The sequence below is a fragment of the Lactuca saligna genome, chromosome 5 (assembly GCF_052625555.1).
Source record: "Lactuca saligna cultivar CGN05327 chromosome 5, ASM5262555v1, whole genome shotgun sequence".
Classification (NCBI taxonomy): Eukaryota; Viridiplantae; Streptophyta; class Magnoliopsida; order Asterales; family Asteraceae; genus Lactuca; species Lactuca saligna.
Window position 1 is genome coordinate 15,717,883 of NC_136421.1, and position 6,483 is coordinate 15,724,365.

The following is a 6,483-nucleotide window of genomic DNA, read 5'->3' on the forward strand; positions in this document are numbered from 1 at the left end:
AATAGAATAAATGTACCACCTTTCAAATATAAAATACATTTCTTAAAGCATAAAGAAACACAAATATACTCACACGTCACACGATCAACTTCTAAAATATAAACAAAGAGTCTCAAGAACAAAATTAAACTTTATCAACTCATACCTCCTATTCACCGGATGCATGTCGTTTGCGTTCCCAACCACCCCCTTTTAACACCTTGCTCATTGGCTCTCTTATCATTTGAACATATTCAAAAAAAAAAAAAAAAAAAGCATACGTTCCCTCTCTAATCCTAAATTCAGAGTCCAAACACCACCCTTCATCTTTTATCTTATGTCACGACCATCTGTCTTACCTTATATTTGTGTTTCGACCACCGTATTCCTTTGCTACTGCCATATTCGAATACCCTTGCTAACACCACTGCAGTCTCTTCCTTCCACAAACCCTATCCACCACCGCGACCGCCACGCAATACCGCCTCCAACAATTTTAGACTCGACATCACTATCGTCAGCAATGTCACACCCCCAAACCAAGGATGGCGGAAACGTCCGGGGGTGGAGGACTTCATGTAGAGTATCACAACAATGAGTATAATAGTGCTCAAAGTAATACAACCAACACAAATATAATTGAAAACGTTACATCAAAGCACATGTTTACATGATTCACATCAATTACATTATAATACAAAATGAACTGTTTGACGATTTATCGTCCCATCCTCAAAACGTTGTTGATTTCCTGTTTTCACTGAATTCCTGAAAATACAAGTAGTTTTGAAAAGTGTCAACACAAAGGTTGGTGAGTTCATAAGAGATTTCGTTCGAAAAGTAAATCGTTTTCCTTGTAAAAGCGTTAGAATATGTATCCAGAAAATCCGATATTTTCTTTAAAATTTGTGTAATGTAGTCTTATGACTGAAGACCAAAATGTATAATTAACCTTTCTTATTAATAGAAAATGTTATGTGCTTAAATGGACATGGACGCGTTTGAATTAAATGAAATTTCTGTATGTTCTCATGTTCGTTAATACTTTATATATATGTAGTCCTAAATTAGAGGACCGAGAAATAACAAGTATTGACCATACTTAAAAGTATAAATGTGGTTTCAAATGATGTGTAGTCGTAACTACCAAAACCAAAAGTGTACAATAATATCTGTACTCATAGAGATAAAAAGTGATTTTAAATCGACATAAAACTCATTTAGGTTTTAAAAATAAAATCCCGTAAACTTATGGATTGTTATATCCCTATGTGAGTCGCTATAATCATACTAGGACTATGTGAACCTGCCACGACGTTCTCAGGCGTCGCGAAAAATAAAATGACATTTGTCACCCGTAGACCTGCAGGTCCCACTGTAGCTAGCAGCAAGGTGTGAGGTGTCAAACCCAATATAGATCTATATACAAGTATCACGTTCTCCCTCAAGGAGATTCTGATTATAACTACCAGGAATTATATCCCGCACTCGGACGTACGGGGGGAGAGAGAGAGAGAGAAAGAGAGAGGGAGAGAGAGAGAGAGAGAGTCTCACAATATAGGTTAACAAGTTTACATGAAATGTGTGTGAATATAAATATTTCTTATATGAATGTACCCTTCTTGTACGAGTGTGTTGAGTGATGTATCATAAACTATACCTATTATAGTTTATCTAAAATGTATGTAATATGTATGAACTCTTTTATGGAAATGTATTAGTGTTATGAATTTTTCAAACTATAGGTAAACAAATTTACGTGAAATGTGTGTGAATATAAATCTTTCTTGTATGAATGTACCCTTTTTGTACGAGTGTGTTGAGTGATGTATCATAAACTATACCTATTATAATTTATCTAAAATGTATGTAATATGTATGAACTCTTTTATGGAAATGTATTAGTGTTATGAATTTATCAAACTATACTTTTTATAGTTTAATATACGTGTTCTAAAATGAATGAATAATATTTATTATGAATGACTTAGTTTCAGTTCATGATGATAAACTAACAAAGAAACACATTCAATAATTAGAACTTATGATTATACACTTTGCTCAACATATTACAAAGTGTTATGATATTTACATGCTGTTGGCTAAATTTAGCCATTCTGCCCTGTTTTGGAAAAATCATAGAAAAATCATACGAAGTCGAAAACTAGATCCGTAAATTCTGAGAGTTCACAAAATGTGTCTAGTTTACTCATAATTTTTATCACGATTTTTAATGACCTCCAACTTGGGTGAAAAAGTCCATAATCACAGACTGGTCCGGATTGTTGTTTGAAATGATAGACAGTTTTGTAAAAATCACCATAAATTGTAGAAAAATCGTATGGAGATGTGCAAGTAATCATTTTAAAGCTAAAAACTTGAACTATTTGCACCTTGTACAGTTTTGAAAACAAAAATGTTTAAGATTCCCAAAACAGTCCGTGAATGGAGTTGAACTTTTCTGATGAAGGCTGTTAGAAAACATTTAGTTATGTTCTTAGTGTTTTAACTTGTATTCCCCCCCCCCCCCCCCTCTGAAAACTTGAGAAAACATGAAAATGTAGGGGTATGAACTCACCTTGAGTGATTTTAGTAGATAAGTGTTGAAGAAGAGAAGTGTTCAACCCAAGAACACTTGAAGAATCACTTGAAGATTCGAAGCTCTAACGCTAATATGATGGAGTTTGTGTAAGATATTCATGATTTGAGTAGAATGAAGTGAAATAATCATAAGGAGGATGAATTATACTTACTAAGAGTGGAAAAACACATGAAAATCAGCCTTGAATCTCGAAATTGGAGTGGGAAAAGTTTGAGAGAAAAGTGGTGTTTGATACTTAGTGAAATGAGGGCAAATGAGAGAAATAAGGAGAGAGGATGTTTGTTCCATCTCTAAAAATGTGGGAATGAGTGTAAATTGAGTGTAAGGGACATTGAAGTGACCTAGGTAAGGTGGGGAGGTGTGGTTAGTCAAAAAGTGGGTGTGGGGTGGTTGCTTGTGACATTGGATAAGGCAAAGTCAACACTCCACCTTTAATAATTCACCCATTTGATTTTTATTATTTAGATAATGATTTTCATCAAAATATGTTTAAATTATGAATATTTAGAGTTTATTATCTTAAAATATAATTTCTGGAGAAAATCCCGCTTTAAAATCACGAAAAACGGGCTTAAAATGTTAAAAATATCAAAAATGGGCTAAAAGTGACAATTTTCCGAATTCTGGCCGAGGTTCGGCCTTCTGATGCTGAAACCGAGAGGAGGGAGGGTAGAAACCGAGAGGGAAGAAGAGGGAGAGTAGGAACCGAGAGGGGAAAAAGGAGAGAGAGGGAACCGAGAGAGGAGAAGAGAGACCGATAGAAGAGAAGAGACAGAGAGGAGAGAAGGAGCAGAGACCGAGAGGAAGGAAGAGAGAGCAGAGACAGAGAGGCGGGTAGAGACAGAGAGTGAAGAAGCGACAGAGAGGCGGAAGGCGAACAGAGAGTGCGAGAAGCGAACAGAGGTAGAGGCTCGGTCCTCGCGTGCCACAGCCAACAGAGGCTCTGTTCGGTCCTGGGGCCTTTTTGGTTCCTAGTCTCGGCCTTAAGGAGCTTCGGCTCCTTAAGAAGGGTTTCGGTTCCTAAGGTCCCGTTTTCTCGTTTTTACCCCGTTTTAAGCCGTTTTTGACCCGGTTAAGGGTCGGAATGACCCGAATGATTCCAAAAAGTTATGAGAAACTTTTGAGAGAGATTTGGGAGAGATTTCTCACACTTGGAGAGATTTGGGAGAGATTTGACATTCTTGGAGAGATTTCTCATACACAGAGATATTTGCGAGAGTTTTCACATACTTGGAGAGATTTGGGAAAGATTTGACATTCTTGGAGAGATTTATCATACAGAGAGATATTTGAGAGAGATTTCACATGCTTGGAGAGATTTGGGAGAGATTTGACATTCTTGGAGAGATTTCTCATACACAGAGATATTTGCGAGAGTTTTCACATACTTGGAGAGATTTGGGAGAGATTTGACATTCTTGGAGAGATTTATCATACAGAGAGATATTTGAGAGAGATTTCACATGCTTGGAGAGATTTGGGAGAGATTTGACATTCTTGGAGAGATTTCTCATACAGAGAGATATTTGAGAGAGATTTCACATACTTAGAGGGATTTGGGAGAGATTCGACATTCTTGGAGAGATTTCTAATACAGAGAGATATTTGAGAGAGATTTCACATACTTAGAGGGATTTGGGAGAGATTCGACATTCTTGGAGAGATTTCTAATACAGAGAGATATTTGAGAGAGATTTCACATACTTGGAGAGATTTGGGAGAGATTTGACATAGAGAGAGATAGAGTGAAAACGATTGAGAGAGGATCCATGTGTGACAATTGTGAGTGTCCGGCATCGCAATGCATGGTTCATAAACCCTGTTAAGCCTTGTTTAAGGATCTTACACACTCCCAATGAGTATGCATCATTGTTTTATCGGTTTGGCTCGCCACGTACTACAGTTTTAGGTTAAGGAGATCTAGATGTTCGCACTTTTTGCTTTATGATTTCTCATTAGAATAGAAGTTATGTAGAAGTTTCATAGTGTAAATTTTAGTACTCACGGACAAATTGAGTCAAACGGTTTGACTTGCTGACTTTAGTTGACTTTGACTTGACCGAAATTTGACGGTTGTCACAAGCAACCACCAGGAGATTGCATCATGATCATCAGCAACCACCAATCATCTCCATACTCAGCCACGCCTACTACCCCTTGTCTACAAACTAATCACTGCAAGTCACCACCGGTACCACCAATCTCAGCCACCATCATCCCCATCTTCATCCACTAACTGTGCCACCTTCAACTTCTTTGGTTCAAAATTGAGCACTAAGATTTGGTTTTTGATTTTTGTATTTCCTTATTATTGTTTTATATCACGGGCTTAACTTTGTTTTTGTTTTACTGTTATGGTTCATACGTATTTTGAAGCATAAAGCAATAATAGGTGTGGTTTCAATCAGTGTTCTAAAAGGCGCGCGCCAAGGCGCGCCATGGCGTGAGGCGTGGCTTCGCCGTTACGAAAAGCTTCATAACGTTGTTGTTAGGCGTGACGCATGACAAGGCATGATATGGCGCGCCATGGCGCGTTATGGCGTGTTATGGCACATGTTTTTTCGTTTGAGACACAGTTTTTTACTCTCTGTTATGTCTTTTCAAATCGAAGATACAAGTATTGTGGTTTTTGTTAACTTTTTGTTATTAGTTATTGATCTAACACTTCTAAAAAGTAGTTATATTTAATATAAATTTATATTTATGTGGTAATATAATTTTAAATTAATACAAAATCGCCGCCTTACATCACGCCTTGAAAAACGCCATGGCTCGCCATGGCTCGTTAAGCTTGAGGCTTGACCTTACCGCCACGCCATTTAGAACCTTGGTTTTAATACTTTAATGTGCCTCCCCCGTACCACATGGATCTTCTATAGACTTCTTAAGATCTCCTCATTCGAATTATTTTGTTTAATATCTGACATAAAAGTTCAAAATATTTTTTCCAAATAGGGAAAACTTGATCTTCTAAATATCTTTGAAGACCCAGGGGGAGGGGAGTCAAAGCAAAGAGAAGGGGTTTCACGAGATTTGGTTCAAAAGATATTTAAGGTATATAAAAAATGGTTATTGTTGTATTTTTATACCTGCCAACTCAAGTTGTTCTTCTCTGGTCTGTTATTTAGTTTGCAGAAGAAGCCTTATAGATTTTAACACAGGGGTAGTACCATCAATCAAAGCATGTTATATATTTGCCTGCATGTCCATAACAGGTCTGATGGAACTCCTGGTGGCTAATATCCACCATGAGCATCTTCTTAGTCTTTGTGTTTCTACTTTTATTTCACCTATTACTCTGAGTTATGGAAACTTCTGACCTTAAGTTGCTCGCTCTATCATGGCATTTGGTAGCACAATATCTGTTTTCGGGATAGGGGCGTTTTTTGAATTGATTCTCTCTTCAATCGTCTTCTACCCCCTTTTTCGAGTTCTTCTTTCCATGGTAACCGATCTATGAAGTCAGAAAGTGTAGAATCTTCTACTGAGGGTTAATTATGCACTAAGAATATGAGTGAAATAATCACACTCACCTCTTTCGTGTCAGGAAATGTTTTGTACTACCACACCATCGTCTCTTAGTGTTGTTGATAGGAAATTTTGAAGGCTTTCTCTCACTATAATCTATCGATTCAATCAAAGTTTTTTATTTATTTATTTATTTATTTTAATATATGACATTTTTGTGTTTCATATTGTTTACTGTCAATCAAAGATTATTCTAATCGTATGCTAGATCTATGTTTGGGTTCTTATTCTAAATCTTCAACAACAAAGTAAAACCCAACAGATCCAAATCCCGATCAAGGTAAGAGCATGTAAAGATAAGTGTTTGGGTTTGTATTTTGATATGTTTTTTTTTTGTTCCTTGTAGCTTCAAGAACATACCATGATTTTTCTGC